Source organism: Pseudopipra pipra, chromosome 1, assembly GCF_036250125.1.
Source record: "Pseudopipra pipra isolate bDixPip1 chromosome 1, bDixPip1.hap1, whole genome shotgun sequence".
NCBI classification, from domain to species: domain Eukaryota; kingdom Metazoa; phylum Chordata; class Aves; order Passeriformes; family Pipridae; genus Pseudopipra; species Pseudopipra pipra.
Genome location: NC_087549.1, coordinates 148,782,121 through 148,799,523, shown reverse-complemented (window position 1 = coordinate 148,799,523; position 17,403 = coordinate 148,782,121).

The window sequence follows — 17,403 nt, the reverse complement described above, 5'->3', positions numbered from 1 at the left end:
AGCTGATTTCAATGCAAACATCCACCAGTTAATGTGGAGTTATCTGATGCAGACACAGATCATGTGGGCTATTGAGTCGTGCAGAGATACTAGATCAGACCCCAAGAGCTATTCATGGCTCTTAGCACAGCGATAAACGCCAGCTGCTAATCTCTGCCTCTTAGCAAAACTAATGCACTCAGAGGTGGGGCTGTGCTGCTCTGGAGCCCGGGTGGCCATCGCTTGCTCTAGCATTTCTGCTCTGTTCATCGTGGTGTGATGTAGATTCAGACTCACTAAATCATGACAGTTCCCAGGAACTGATCAGGGAGTTGTGTTCTCAGCTCCCTGGGAAATTAGGGCTATTTACATTGTCACATCAACAATTGGACAGGCATTTTTATGGGCAAATAATAACGGATCAGGTGGGGAGATGGAAAGGTGTAACCAATAAAAAGAACAAAGCAACAGGGATTAAAAATTATTGCAGGGCAGATAAATTGCAAAGCAGTTACAGATGTAAAGTGCGAGTCAGGTAAGGAAAAGAGAGCTTGATAGACAAGGAATAAAACGCAAAGTACAGGAACACATGCAATCTCAAAGTGAAGTTTTATGAGGAATTATTGCTCTGAGGTAAAGAATCTGAGGCTGGAAGAAATAGCTAATAAAGCAGAAGGAAAGTAGTTTATTACTTGAAGAGGTTAAGGTTTAGGAGCAAAATCTGTGACAGTCCTTTAATATCAGCAGAGATCTGAGTGCCTTTATTCCCCTGGCTAACCTTGAGACACCTCTGAGGCTTCTGCAGCCTACAGAATGAGACAAGCAGTAGCCTGTCCTGTTCATTAAATGATTATGGGTCCCTCTCCATAATTCAACAGTGAGAAACTCAGAGGTAGCAAATGTGAACCTGAAGGCTGAATGAATTTGATGAATACTTAACTTGTGAAATGCGTTGCCTTGGGCTGTCATGGAACCCACCATGTTGAGACAATTCATTGAAACAACAATCTCAAGGAGAAAGGTTGTGTTATGGTGACAGTTTGACATTACAGCTGAGCCAATCTGGCCTAGTGAGCTGGTGGAGGCAGCATGTACCAGTTTTTTTCAGCTGCCAGGCATGTGATGAAGCCATCATCTGTTCAGTGTGGGCAGCAGCTCCTGCAGTATTCACAGGTAACAATCCTGTCACTGAAGCAACTTGACAAGTCCCACTACAGAACTGTCATATTAAGTTGGCATGACTTCTCTCAACATTAACAGTTAGGGAGAAACTTCCTTGGATGGAAAGGAGGATGGGATTGATGATTTTGGTCTTCCTCAGCTTGTCTCTCAGCCATGCCCAGCCCAGCCAAGAGAATATGATAGCAGCCTTGTTTTGGGGTCCCCTTGGGGCAGCCAAAGCCTGTTGCCTTCAGCCACTGGCATACTACTGACATGCTGATTTTCCTCATTGCTGCAAAGGGTTCCAGCACACAGTTCCAGAGGTTTTGTGTGCAGGATTTGTGTTTCTAAGGAGAGAGGAATTTGATGTCCTTCCCCCCGGTGACTAATGCAGAAGTTTGAAACATTTTGCATATACTGATGCCTGATCCAAACCCAACCAATGGCAGTCTTCTGATGAAAAGTATTTCATGGAACATGATTGAAAATGTCTGAAAGATTGCCAGTGTCTTGCAGACTTGATGCTGCCCTAGACTATGATGAAGGCCTGAAGAACTTACCCAACAACTCCATCAGTTCATGTGTAAATGGCTGTCTTATGTACAGAAGGGCTTTCTGAAAAAAAAGAAAAAAAATTCATTTATACCTTTCTGGTTTGTTAGCTTGTCCATGTAATAGGAGGAAAACTGTGCTATCAATCTAAAGGGGGGGTGAAATAATTGCTACTAATTGCTACTATAAACTTAGCTGAATGAACAACTCATAAGAACACGAGAATGACCATACGAAGTCAGATCAAAAGTCCATCCAAGCCTGTGTTAGGCATAGCCAGTAAGGTTGTGTAGGGAAAATGTAGAAGAGAAGAGCAAGCAGGCAATATACCCTCTTTGCTGCCACCACTCTATGGTTTCCTTATACAAATACATTTTTTTTTATGATTTGTTCTGTAACATTCATAAACACAGATCATAGTCCTGAAGTCAGTAGCCACACTATAGATTTGTATAAAGAAGCCTGGTAAGGTCAGTAATGCAAGTCATCCCTAGGCAGAGCTGCCACAGTGATCCAAAGCCCTTTCTGCTTATAAGAGTTCCTGGAGGTCCTCAGTGTTTAGACCAAGACACAATTAATGACCAGATAGGACTGACTGGCTCTCTGGGAACTGAGATGCTGATTTGACATTCTGCAGGAGTAAAGATATTCCTGGGATTATATTTCACTAATAAATAAATCTTGGTAGCGAATTCCCTCAAACAGCTGTCAAAGATACACATTAGTGCTGGACTAAAAATCAGAAGCCTTGATGGTACAACAAAGCTGATGTACTGAAACAATTGAAATTTTTACCAGTGAATGCTTTAATTATTCACTTCTTTAAAGTAAAGAACATTTATTCTTTTCATTACTGACTTTAGCCCTATGATAACAGTAAATACAATAAGACTTGCTATAAATTGTGCTGGTCATGTATAGTCAGATTATTTGTGGGAATAATTGCTACATGGACTAGAATTACATTACTTCAGGTTATTGGATTACATATCATGTCCTGCTGAATTTTAATATCATTTTGTTAAATGCAAATGCTAAAATAAATGATAGCTTCTGCTCTAGGGCTGTGGATTAGTTATTCAAGATGATCTTACTATTAACTGTGCAGGGAAGATAAATTGGTTAAAGGAAAAACTTGACATCTTATCAATTTTTTCTATATAGAGGCTTTAGTAGGAAAAAATGCTTGTTGCAGCAGTTTCATTTAGTTCCTTAATCATGTGTTAAGTGAGTCTGCACTAGGAGTTTAATACAGAATTTTAAAGTGCTTAGACCTAATGAAACCAGGCTGGACAGTGGCACTGCGGCGGCAGCAGGATAAGTTGTCTTACAGTAGGAACAACCCAAACAAGTCACATTGGCATTCCTCCTTCCTCTCAAAAAATTTACCAAAGTGTTTATGGTGCCCAATGGCACCAAATTCGAGTACCAGAGATTCACAAGAGAGGCAGGTAAGTGCTGTACCCTCCCAGGGAAGGAGGAGCAGACAGGTGTGTTCTCTGTCCCAAAGAACAGTGACACACATGACAGAGGAGGGCCAGGAAGATGATCAGAGGACTGGAGCACCTCTCCTATGAGACAGTTGGAGTTGTTCAGCCTGGAGAAGAAAAGGCTCCAGGGAGACCTTATTGTGGCCTTTCAGTACTTAAATGAGGCCTATAAGAAAGATGGGGACAAACTTTTTAGGAGGGCCTGTTGTGATAGGACAAGGAGGAATGGTTTTGAGGTAAAGGAGGATTGATTTAGATTAGATATAAGAAATAAATTTTTTACAATGAAAGTGCTGAAACATTGGCACAGGTTGCCCAGAGAGGTAGGAAATGCCCCATTCCTGGAAATATTAAAAGGCAGGTTGGACAAGACTCTGAATCACCTGATATAGTTGGAGGTGTCCCTGCCCATGGTAGGGGGGTTGCAACTAGATGACCTTTAAAGGGTCCTTCCAACCCAAACTATTCTATGGTTCTATAAGTCTGTACAAAAGTTTTGAGACAGAAAATTGGGGAGATTGAAAAACAGGACAGAGAAAAATGAAATGAGAGGCAATTTAAAGAAGAAAAACCTGACACAAACCCCACATTCAGAACCATGCATGTAAGGAGTAGTAGGAAGGGCTGGGAGTGAGAGCATGGATGTTGTGGCCAGGAGCAATGGGACAAGAAGGGATTGTTTTCACTATGCCTAAGCTGATGTGCCTTGAATTTTCTAGTTTCCCTGGGCAGGTCATAACTGGGACACACTGATGGACTGGATAGAATTCAAGCATAGATGATAATAATGGCTGTAGAGCAGGATTTATGAAGAAAAGTTAAGCACCAAATGTGCACAGTTTGTCTCTGTGACAGCCTGACATTAGAGCAGTGTAAATACAGATGAAAAGGATGAGGTGTCATTTAACATAATAGAAGGATGCTGTGAGCAAGGGCTTTACCCCGTCCTTACTTCAAGGAAGCCTGCACATTAATGAAGACAAAACTCAACCCCTTCTGCATGCTTGGCTGCCGCTGAGATTCCCTCCCCACTGCAACTCCTCAGCCTATGCCTCATCCCTCCTCTCTGGAGGGAAATTAATCACTCCCAGTCACATCCAGGTGGGATGAAGAGGGACTCCCTCTCCTGGGAGTCAGCCAAAACTCCCTTCCCATTTCTCCAGAGGCTCAGTATAAATCCTCTTAGTCAATGTTATGCTGTACACAGACCAGGCTCTCCTCTCACCCATATCTCGGGTCAGGTTTGAGGTGTAGCTACTCAGGTTACCCAAGTGCTCTAATCCAGCACTGCTCACTGTGGCAATGGCCAGTGAAATGGGTCACAAAGCTACCAAACCTCAGGGAAAGCTTTGGAGACCATCAGGTAGAAAGAAAAAACTGTCCACAGGATCTGTGCCTCCTCTCCCTGTCTGCAACTCTTTTCCAAACCTCGTTTGCTCCCCTCACTCAAGGGGAGCAGCTGTCTGAAAGCTCCTACAGCTCAGGACAAGGCAATCAGCTATCAGGAAACCATCCAGAGGTAGTAATTTCCCATTATTTCTTAGACTGCATTTTAATTATTGACAGGCAGACAGCCAGTGTTGGACAGTGGTGGCTGCCGAGAGCCCAAAGGCGTTCTGTAGTAGGGGGTTAAATTTTGTCAATGGTCTGAGTTTCTGCCAAACTTGCTGCCACATATCACAAGTGACACTAACTAGACTTGGAGGCTGTTTCAGTTAAGTGCTTGCATTTTATTTACATGAACCATTTCATATATTGCTTCTCAGAAAATACAGAAGAGAATAGAGAAGAAATAAAGATGGGTGAGTACCTCTGGAGAGCTGACCAATTTCCTTCTCCACATCACTGAGTTATTTTTCTGCAGCTGGGGAAGAAATTGGCTCTTATATTGTCATAGTTATTTAAGAAAACTCCTTCTTTCCAGTACAACCTGCCCTTCTGCCTCTCATTCCAGGAAAAAAATGTTACTAGGGGGTTTGGAAATTTTTATACAAGAGGAATGTTGTGATTTTTGGGTCTCTTTCTTAAGTGCTAGTTTGTCTGTTTTATTTTGCCTTAGTGCTCCAGCTCAAGCAGTCACACAGACAGTTTAAATTCATTACCTTCCTCAACAAAGTTTTTCGTGACCTTCAGCTTCCTTCCTGGTTACCAAATCCATCTCTCCCCACCCCTTGCCCTTATTTTCCTTAGGGTTGTGGCTCAGCACATCTCTATTTCCCTTTTGCCCTTACCCCTGGTGCGTTAAATTCAGAGATTCATCTACCCATTCCAAATTTATTTTTGTCCTTCCATTTTCCACTTCCTGAAATGTTCAGGGGTGCCCAGCAACACGACATGGAACGATGGCCATAAACAAAAACACAAGAAGTTTCACCTCAACATGAGGAAGAACTTCTTTAAACTGAGGGTGGCAGTGCACTGGAACAGGCTGCCCAGGGAGACTGTGGATTCTCCCTCTCTGGAGACATTCCAAACCTCCCTGAAGATGTTCCTATGTCACCTGGTCGAGGTGACCCCAGGGGGTTTGGACTGGATGATCTCCAGAGGTCCCTTCCAACCCTGAAAATGCTGTGACTCTGTGACTCCATGAAAACCATCTTTCTTGCACTACCCAGGGGTTCTCTGGGAAACCCTTGTTCTCTCCACTCTTCCCAGAACTCTTGGTAGACTCTTGTGGCTCTTATGCCAAAGAGGATGGTGATGCTGCCACCAATTCCTTGGCCTTGAGGATGTTTTTCACAGGACTTCATTTTTTTCCTACCTCCTAAATTCCAAAGGATTCAAAATGAATGGATATGGCACAGACAATATGTTCAGCAGGTGACCAGAATACATGTGGTATTGCAACAGGAGATGATGCTGACAGGATGGTGATTTCAGCTCCTCATTCTTGTAGCAAATACTGTTGGGGCTGGCTGGCAGAGGGAATGGGGGCTGAATTGTCAGCCAGCCCCACACAGTATCAGCCTTGCATTTGGACAGCTCAGCTTTGCAATACCTTCCAAGATGATTGCTTGGAAGCTGCAGAACATCTGAAATAGTTGCCTGCTGCCTTTACCCACACAGCTTCATTACACACCCAAAGCTCTAAAGCAGGATTTAGGGCTGAGAAGTGCGAGAAGCTCTGTGACTCCTGACTCTAAATCCGGAAAGCAATCGTCTGTCAAGGCAATCTACATTCCTTGTTTTATCTTCTGAGAAGAGATTCATGGCTGATAAATTTATAGTAGTTAACACAAGCAGGTTATTTTAAACGAAATATTCACCACTCTCAAAAATCCTTTCTCCTCAAATTTGGCTGGCCATCAAATATCTTCCAGAAAGGTTGGTACTGGCTGTTTTAATTCTCCCTCCAGTCCTCCACATCTATGTGTTCTCAGTCCTTCTCTTCAGGTTAATTCCCACTTTATTCTAAAAGTTGCACAGCTGGGTTTCCTTCCCTGCCCTACCCTCCCCTCCCCTTCTCCACTTCTTGTATAAATAGAAGTTTAAGTGCAGTGCATCTCATTAGTGGTCTTGTTTCATGTTAGTTTAGGTAAACTAGGAGAGGACATTGTATAAAGCACTCAATTGAGTAATAGGCTTAGTACTCATATGTTGGATAAATGGAAAACCAAATTCCCAGAAGGCTCAGTGCTTTGTGTTTAGCTCACTACCATACCTAGTTCCTTATCCTGGCAACAGACTCCCAGTAACATAAAATAATGCTTAATAAAACTTACACTTGAAAAAGTAATTTTCTTGGGCTATTGATTTAATTAAATTGAGTCCATTTGTTCAAGCACTGTTTGTGTTTTAAATGCACAGTGCAGAACCCACAGAAGAATGCTCCTCACTGCAGTCAGGTGCTCTAGTCCTTGCTGCAGCGAGGTAAAGAACAGCAAAGAAGTTTCCCTTTGCGTGTACCCTGTTGAAAACCTAAAGATGTAGGGCTAAAATAATCTGTCAGTGGCCTTGTGCCCCAGTTTGGGCTGATGTTTGTTGACTGGGAGCCCTTTGTGTGCTTGGTGTGATGGAATATGCGGCTCCAGTAGGGAGAGTTGGCAACTTTACATCAGTGGGGATTTTGTCTGAGATTGGTTTTACTTGTTATTCAACAACAACAACAAAAGGCCTTCAAAATACCATAAAACCTGTCAGGCTTTGCAAAGCTGCTGCCTATTCTACCACTCCCTCTCTTTTTTTGTTACATTTACTCAGCTCTAATATTTTTTAATGTCAGTGTCCTTTATTAGCTGTAAGTCCCTTCATTAGATTGGAGGGAGTAAGTGTGAGGGTTCTGGAAGGCCTCATCTGTGAAAGACCTTGGTGAGAGTTGGAAAGGTCCCTCCATTTTGCCATTTGTAAACTGGAACTATGCTTTCCTGCTTGGCTTAGTGCTGGAAAACAGTCTTCAAATGGAAAAAATAGCAAGTAAAATGGAGTAATTTTAGGAAACTAAATTCTTTAGTATAAGAGTATATAGACAGGTTGCATGGATCTATGATTGCTAATAAGGGATGAGAAAATGTCAACCATCTCATTTTTCCTGTGTCTTTATTTTAAGGATGAGATGTGGAGAGTGCTAGTTTCAGCAGTGGCATTCTTTATTCCAGTCACTCACTCTGAACTGAGAGCCAGTAGTGCTCTGTAGAAGTGTCTCTAAAAACTATAGAACTGATTTTAAAATAAGATTTCCGTATGATTTTTTTTGGCTAGTACAAAATAAAAATGGTGAGTGAAGGTTACAACTGCCTGTTGAATTCTGTCCATCACTCTCGTGGGCATGAGAATAAGGAATTGCAATCAGTCTAAATTACTAAACTTTATTTGTTCAGTCAAGAATGTCCTCTTCTCCAAGCACTGAAGAACAAAGTATCACAACTCTCTCATCATAACCCTGACAGGGCCCCAAACAGTGGCCACACCACCGAATTTTTTCTTGGAAGTCCCTTCAACCCTAATTTCCATTCATGAAAACTTCAGAAATATATTGAGGGTTCACACTCAGATTTTGAGGAATATGGGTGGTATGAGAAGCCGAATGGGATGGAGTGAAAAAAAAAAATCTTTTTATTCTCTTTCCTGTTTACTGCACCATATTCTTCATAAAGCTCATGGTTTTGATTTTTTTCTTCTAGCATGATATAATGTGTATTTTGTCCTGACACTTCATTTCCCTCCTCAGCAACAGAGCTGCCATTTTATACCATCAACTAATTGTTATTGAAAAGGGGAGAGGAATTTGACACTTCTCAGAAATCCAGAAGTCACTGGGTATCTGTGGTTGGGTTCATGTAGCTAAGTGGGCAGGTTTTGGTGCAGCTTGTAGCCTCTACTCCTCTGACAGTCTAAGGACTTGGCTCCATCAAGCCAAGGAAGTACATGTAAGTAAACACTCATTAGGTTTTGCAGTGAGTGCCTCATCACTTCAGTTATTGATATTTCAATTTGGAGAACTCTCAGGATCCTCAAATTGCCCAATGCTTAAAGTCTGCTGACCTTCATGGTCAGTGATGCTAATGCTCAGTTAATTATGAACAGGTTAATGCCCAGTTAGTTATAGGCAGGATCATGATCTTAAAAAAAACCTAATGTGTTTACTGTCAGAGAAATGATTTAACAGTTGGCAAAGGTTTAGACAGGAAGAGCTGTTGGTATTATTCCTCTTCTTGATTTAGTTTCTCATGGATTTTAAACGTGTTTTGATTAGTTTATATATCTCCCATTATTAAGTATCTCTGTGCCTAAGGAGAAGAAAAGAAGCAAGAAGACATTGAGATTTATTGTATTTATTTCCTAACGTGAAAGATGTGTTAGAAATTTTTGAGATTGCAAATGCATATGTAAAGAACTGAGGAAATCACAGCCATAACTCTCCTTCTTTGTGCATCATTTAAAGAGACACACATGGAAAGAAATAATGTATGAAGGTAAAGTTAAATAACCACAAAATCATGGAATGGTTTATGTTGGAAGGGATCTTTAAAAGTAATCTAGTCCAGCCTCCCTGCAATGAGCAGGGACATCTTCAACTAGACCAGGTTGCTCAGAGCCCCATCTGACCTGCCCTTGAATGATTCCAGGACTATGTCATGATGCACAGAAATCTCCTTGTTTTGTATGCAATTTCACAAGGCTTTCTTTTTAAAACACTGAGATCATAAAGCTCGCTGTGTGACTGTTGGCATGACATCCATTCTTGCTTCCTCAGGAGCATCTCCCTGTCTTCCTCTGGACCTTGGAAACTCTACTACGTGCAGGTACCGGGTTTTTCATGGCAACATGGCAAAGATTATGTATGAGCTGTAATGCAAGGGCTGTGCAAGATACAACATTACAAATGCCCTCAGCCATTCCGTGTTCTGCATTTCACTCTGCTCCTCACCAGTTCAGCTGTGAAAGCACCATTCTCAATGCCATTGGTCATTCCGGGAAGCATCTCTCTTGAAGCTGTACTAGATGGGAAATAAAAAGGGAGCTGGGTGTCTGTTGGAACCATAATGATTGTGTGAAAATCCTTCCCAGTGCTATTTAGAATAAAGGACAGCAACAGCTTTTCAAAAATTCATATTTATTTTATTTGCATACTATTAATAAAAGTAAGCACTAGCTTTATTGTTTGTTTTGCTATTTATTAACTTTTAAACAGACCTTATGATCCAGCCAAGCAGGATTTTTACTGCCTTAATGAAAGGAATAATAAAATCTATGATGTGTCCCCTTCCTCCCCATCATCTCCTTGTTGAGCTGTCTAAGACACACTTGGCCAGCTGCTACAGCACACTGATACTTTTAAATCCAGACCATCCATCTTGTAATTGGTTGCAATCAGTGAGGTCAAGAAAGTTCTGCAGAATCAGCTTTTTAGGCTCAACACATGTAAAAAAATTAAAAGCCCATACTTTCGAGCTGAAGAATTCATTCATCATATTCTTCCTTTAATCACAATCAAGCCAAATTTCTATTAAAACTCACTCTGCAGTTGACTGCACATGTTATAGGAACCACAGCAAACAATGAGGTATTAGTTGTCTTTTTCCCTTTCCTTTTCCTATGACCCTTAAATCTGTACAATATCCATGGAGTGCAACTAACTACAATCTCCGTATTTAATCTTAAAACATAATTAAAACAAAGAAGTGTGAAATGAAAAGCAATCAGACAGAAAATATGGACTCCAGTCAGAGCACTTCTGTCTGTTGTGGGAATAGAAATTGGGCTGATTGTATAACTTGAATGTCTAACCAAAGTAGTACTGGAAAACCAAGCTGGCTTTTGAGGAGAAAAAACAGATGCAATCCTTAAGTTTTCCACTGGATGAAAAGCAGCAAACATTGCAAAAATCTTCTCCAGTGTTGGGTCAGACTGGGACTACAGGGGATCTGACTGTGCTGGGAGTGCATGGAAAAGCTTCAGTTCTCAGCTCCCGGGGGAAGAAGCAAGTGCCAGCCCTGCCAATTTTGGTTATCACTCTGCAATTGCTAAGTCAAAAATTTTAACTTTGAGCACGTGCTCCCAGCACAATGTGTGCTTTGATTTGGCATGTTTCTCAGGTCAGATCTTAGCCTTATCCTCCTTTGGATTTCTACCTTATCTGATCTACACTGAGAAGGCTTTGCAGCCATTAAACAAAAAGTTTAATGCTTGATCCTGTCTGTGCCAGCCTTCCCAGCCTGCAAAACAGAGAAAGAAAGAAGGAAAAATAGAAAATAACTTCTTTTTTGGGAAACTCTTTGAACAAGGTTTGCATGCTCTGTTTGTGTACAGCTTCTGACCTGGCAGGAGCTTCATCCCTCTTGACTATATTTATGTTTCGAGGATCTATATAACAAATTAACAACTCATGGCCATGCTGTGGATCAGCCCATTTGACTCAAAAATTAAATAATGGCAATACGAACATCAGGTATTGACACGGACAATGAAGCTCTCAATCAGGGTATCTAAGAGTGCTTTGTGAAGGTGGTCAGGTACAGAAGTGACTAGTCTACAGACAAGGCAAATGTGCAATACTCAATGTTCTCTTTCTCAGAATGACACTGAGAGGTATCCATTTGTTCCCTGGCTGGGATATAAACTGTTTGAGCGGCAAATAATTTTTTTTATCATCATTATCTACAGTTCCACAGTGGGAAAGAATCTCATAATCTTACATAAATGGTTTTAAAACAAACCTGCTGTACGTCCTCTCAAGAACTTGTAATGAAAAGAAGGATTTCCATCAGCTTTGACAGATTTTGTTCTGTTCCCTCTGCATTTGGCCTATATCCACTATCAGTCTTTGGCAGAATTAGGATAAATTCAATTTGCTGTACCTCTTGGAGGGATGGTGCAGGGAAGCATGCAAATATCCACAGAAAAATATTTCTCAAGGGATATTTTATCTTTATTTGAATCAGGATTGTGAAAAATCTCACCACTGATTTGTCTTTCCAGGCTGAAAATCCATTTAATTTGAGCTCAAGGAACTTGGGTATTAATCCTGCATTTAGCTATTGTTATGTGTGGAGGGGAGGAAGAAAGGAAGGGAGGAAGGGAGGAAGGAAGGAGACATTTCCTGAGACCGGGAGGGATGCAAAGTCCACTGAGTTCCAGAAGTCACTGAAAGTTGCTGGGCTGAGAACGAGTTGGGAGGAATGGACCCAGTCTGTGAGGACTGGGACAGATCTGTTTACACCTCCTTATTTTCCTCAACCATCACACCTGTATGACCCAAGTTTCATCTGCCTAAAAGTCACCTCCTTCTAGTGTGTGTTTTGACAAAGTGCAGAACTTGGGTTTTTGATTGGAGAGGGAGGCAGAGCCCACTCAAAGCCTGACACCTCACACAGCACTGGAGAGCCTAAGCCAGGCTTGTTCTGGGGGTCAAGCCATACTGTCCAGCAGCAACTCCACCCTCAACCTCCCCAGCAGCAGCCTAAAAGCCTCTTCAGCACCAGGTAGTGGATGAGAGAGTCCTGCATCTTGTTTACTGAGAACACCATGTGCCTGGGAAAGGCTGAGAAATGGCTTGGTGCAGCCAAACTTCTGACTGCAAAGCCAGACTTCCTCCAGTAACACTGAGAAGAGTGAAATCCTGAAAATTATCAGCGTTGCTTTCCAGTTATGATTTTCATGGTTTAGCAGGAAGGATGACTCTGGCTTTCATCATGGATTCAGCACAAAGGGAGGAGAAAAGCAGGTCAATACAGCGTTGAATAGAGTGCTGCTCCACCAATTGCTCATTGCCAGGGTGTGTTGGCCCCTGATGAGAGCAGAGGTGCTGGATTTGGTGAGGTCTGAGAGTATGTTGTAGGAGTGTGTTGTTGCCTCTGGTCTGGCAACAACACAGATGAATTTGTGTCCTCATTCTTCCCACTTCTGGTAGTGCTCTTCTCTCCTGTTTGCTCTTCAGTTTTCCTGCTCTCTGATACTTTTCTCAGACTTTAATTCTCTCAGTGTTTTCCTCCCTGCACTGCCAGCACTCTCTCCTAACTTGTCCTTTCATGGCAGCTTCCCCTTATCTTCTTTTGAGCCCAAATTACTTTTGTTTAGTACCACCCAGTTTGCTTTCACCAGCTCCTTTTTTGTCTTCACAACCCAAACTCTATTTTCCCAGGAGGCTTGGCTTATCCCAGCTCTTTGAATTCATTTAATTGATCTTCATCAGCCAGATTGCCATTGGCAAAGAAACCCAGCACGCTGTCTGTCTTTGTACTTTAACTTCTGTTTTATCCTCATTTAATTTGTGCCCTTTGCAGCTTATTGAGCCCTAATTACCTCTGCTACCACCTCACTGTGTTCAATTATAGCCTTCATCTCACTGACCTGATGTCTCTGTCCTCATCAAATCTCACCTTTCTGACTTTGCCCATTATTTTTGTACAAAGTCAGTACCCTCCACGGGGAGTTCAGCTCTTACAATATCACTTAATTTTTCTTGACTACTCCCAAGCACTTTCCCTGCTTTTCCCTGCCTTCACCTCTCCCAGCTATTATGCGATTCACCAGGGTACGGAAGGACCAGTGGCACTCAGGCAGTGGTTTCAATCAGGGCACCTTGACCTGGCTTGAAGAAAATTGATCTATACACCAGCCTTTCACAGTAAGGGTAAAACAATCTCCCACACTCACTGCATGGCTGTGATAAACCCTCAGATGCCCATACAAGGCTATTCAATAATTTTTTCCAAACACTTTTCTGGTGATAGCTATCCCACTGGTGTTTGGGTACCTCCTCTCTTTCTCATTTCATTCCTCTTCCTATTATCTCTTCTCCCACCATCCCATCCCACACCTGTCAGGTCACGATCTCTGTATATATCTCTTTCAAATAGCCTAAATTTCCCATATCCCTCACTCCCTGACCTATTTTTGTTCTGCTTCTACTCTTTGCTTTCTTACAAGCAAAGATGATGATTTCCTTGTAGATAACATCCTTTCCCATTGCCCCATTCTAATTCTTACCTTTATTTTCATATTCCCTGTCTCCTATGATGGTGATTTCTGAGTGATTTGTGGGCATGGGTGATTTGTTTGGAAGTAGGGACTGTTACCCACAACACAGAAATGCCCCTGAAGTTTCATTTCTCGCAGAGTTGATCCTTCAAAGTGTCTGTGCTTGACCATTTTTCCTCCTTTCCATCCTTTCTTGCCTCTTGCTTGAACCCCTTCACGGGTTACGCCTGCAGCTCCATCCTCCTCCACCAGCAGATTTCTGGTCAGTGTTTGTATCTCTGTGGGTCACCTGAATCAAACTTTACTGATGCCAATGTACTGTGGTCCGTGATGCCTCTGTATCTGCTAATTCCATTCATCTCACCAGTGCTTTTTTAAAAGAATTAATTCTGCCATTGGCAACTGCTGCCATCGTGCCATGTCAGGAATGTTATGAAGGAAGGTCTGGGCACAAGGACCTGCTGCAGCAGCCCGAGCCTATTGAAAAAATGCTCATTTGCATAATTTCTTTCTATTTTTGTAATCCATCTCAGAGGTGAGCAGGATCCGGGCCTTTCTAGGCTTCATGAGTCCCAAACTCATGAATCAGGTTTGTGATTCCTCATGACAGTCTGGTTCCCATTTCAGCTTGTTTCTCAGTTACATGTTTGGCTTCATCATTGATCCCAGGAGCTCCCCTCCTCTGGTCTGACTGAAGAGCAGTGCTGGTTTATCACAGTGCTGGTGGTGAGCAGTGGCCTTGAGGACATCTGTGTACCATAGGTGCTGAGTTGTACATAAAATACACCTGCCTGGGTCCTTTGCTGTTCTCAGGGAGCCAAGGCCTGATGTCCTGGGGCTGAGCCCCACTCAGGGAAAGTCTCCAATAATGACTATGAGCTTCTTTCTCCCACAGTGAGAGCTATTGCCTTGGGTGGGAGGGTGGCTCCTGAATTCACATGCAAATTTCCCAGTCATTAGTGCAATCTCAGGTGAATATTTGTCTGTGAGGGAACAGGCTGTGAGATTTTTCCTGAGTTATTTTCTCACTTAAGGCTTGCTCCAGAGGCAATGAGCAGAGTTACTGCTCGATCTCTCACTCACAAAGAATAAAGGATGTCATGCCAGGTTCCTCCTCTGACCTTATGTTAGAAGAGAAAGTGCTTTTTAGTACTTTTTCTTTTTACATGACTGTACTCCTTTGTCTTCTTCCTATTCTTCCTGAACATTAAGCTCCCATCACAATCCCCTTGCTAACCACAAAATTCTTTTTTTCCTCCCTCCCTTCACTCTGCTGTGCTATTATAGAGATACATGAGAATAAAACAAAAGAAAGTATAAATTTGAAAAATACAGAGCTGTTTTGATTATCTGGTTGCTTTTGTGGCATCCTTGAAACTACTGTTTCTGTGTAAGATACTATTCTTTTAAATCAGAAGAGAACTTTTTGGTATGAACTTTGCTCATTGAGATGTTTTGTGGTACACACAGGTACAATAATATGACAGCAGAGATTCAGGTATGCTGAATGATTCCCATTTATCCCAAAGCTTTGCATGAAAGCAGAGTATTATGAGATCATTGAAGAAGCCTCTTTCTCAGGCTCCCAGAGCAGGCAGTCTGAACCCAATCCCTTCCCAGGGCGCAATGAAATGAGATCTTCAGCTCTACTGCAATATTTATCCCAAGGCATCTGATGGAATGATAGAGCTTAATACTGTAAGGTATTAGAGTAGCATTTTTTATCATGTCCAACTTACATCTCAGCTTTGCTTTAATTTACTTACCTTTAAATTCAGTGTATTTATGCTTCAAATGTGCACTGTGGGTATTTCTGCCTGGTAAAAAAATAGATAATATGTGTGCTTACAACTGGTAGTAAATGTGTATAGAAGCACATTATGAGGGTCAGATTTTCAGCAGATACAAACCAACGTTATTTCATTAATGTGTTTGTAATATCAGCCAACTTTCATGCTTAGAACTATTTACAGCTATTTCCCCCTTTATACAAGGTGTGGGTTTCAAGGTCGCAGTTACCAATAAAACAGTGAAGAATTGGGTCAAACAGGAGTGTCTGCACCTACTGCAAGATGAATAAACTACTTAAAATTGGTGGTGGTGGTGCTACAGGCCCCAGCCAACTTATGAACAGGTGAGTGTCAAGTGTGTGGTCTTGGGAGCTTGGTGTCTGGGAGGAGGGATTTGGAGTTTTACTGCCTGCTTCCTTGTGGGAGCACTACAAGTGAAGCAGAATGATGTGATGTGTGTGAGAGATGTCTGTGTGTGAGATGATGATGGCACTGGGTGGTTTACCCACGGTTTGGTGCAATTCAGGGCATATCCTACACCAAGCCACACTCTCTCTGCTCACTGGGGTGAAATAAAGGTGCTGCTCCTGTCCTCCGTACTGAGAACTTTGGAGAAGAGGAACTCTTATTTTGTGACATTTTATTTTTTCTCATTGAGAAAGACAGGTTGTATCTGTAGAGATGCATTGCCTGTAAGAGCAAGCACCAGAGCTCTTCTGTTTTGATGGTGGATCATAAACGCTCACATCATTTTTGGGGTTCCCTGGGGAAACAGAGGCAAATCTCTATGACTTCCATGAATAGTAAGGTTTTTGTGAAACCTGCTCCTTTCCTAGCCTGGTTAATGGAGGCTCTGCCTTGCTGTCTTGAAAGACAGTTTCATGTGTAATGTGCCTTTCCCCCCCACTCCTCCTGGCAGTTTTCTTCCAAAGCTGTCTCCAAGTGGTAACTTGGGAAATCATGCTTTAAGTTTCCAATTCCTTTGTTGACAGGCCTCCTTCAGAGTCCAGGTCACTCTTTTAATGGCAATTCACCTTTTGCCACCTTAAGCAATAGGTTTGCTACTTTATAAAGTTAAACAACACTTCCTGTTCTGACATGAGGGTGGAGCTACAGCAGTGACCACTGGCAGCAAAGTCCAGCTGAACTCCTCTCATTTAGGAGCTCTGCCATCCTTTGGAGCAGGTGGAGTGGCGTTTCTTACTTTTTAGGACACATCTTCTGCATTTTAGGCACATGTCATGCCTTTGGACCACTGCTGCACTTTCTGTCCTGTTTCCTTTTGGGGTGGGTGCATGGGAGGGGAGTGCAGGTGTGCAGGGGCATGGGGTTCTACTGCTGGGCTTTAGCTGGGAGCATTAGCTGCATATTGCTCTGGAGCTCAGACTGTTGTGAAGAGGAGATAAGGAGAATGGGTGTTTGGAGATGCTGAGGATAAAATGATAAGGAAGCAAAGCGATTGTTAATCAAAGAACATGGTCCACCGTGCAGGGTCTCTCATGAAAAGTATTCCACAGGGAAAGGGACTGTAAGCAAAGTGATCAGAATAGCTTTATTTTTGAGTGGAAGACCTTATGGAGGATATGAAAGCCACTGGTGAGTGAGAAGAAAACACTTCAGTTTATTTCTGATATTTGTATTAATTATCTGTGCCTGACTATGTCTTGGGACCGGGCAGTGATTCAGCCTTGCTTTTGTACTTGGCTGCAAGGACCTGAGAGTCAAGACCTCATTACTCAGGATTTCCTGTGGCTGAAGGACAACTTCATCCAAGCAGACAGGATCAGGGACAATTTTTATCATCTCAATGACTTTCCATGTGCTACGTCCAGCACAGTTTGGGTGGCATCACCACGTACCCACAGCTGAGTTCCAGGTGTCTGCTCTGGTCTCTTTCCATGGCTCCTGTTTGCAGGTGACTTCATACAAAGGGGTTAGTGAGTCACTTTAGAGCTTGTTCATGCTTTTCCAGTGTTGCTACCAATAATGATTGAAAAAATTTAAAGGCTAAC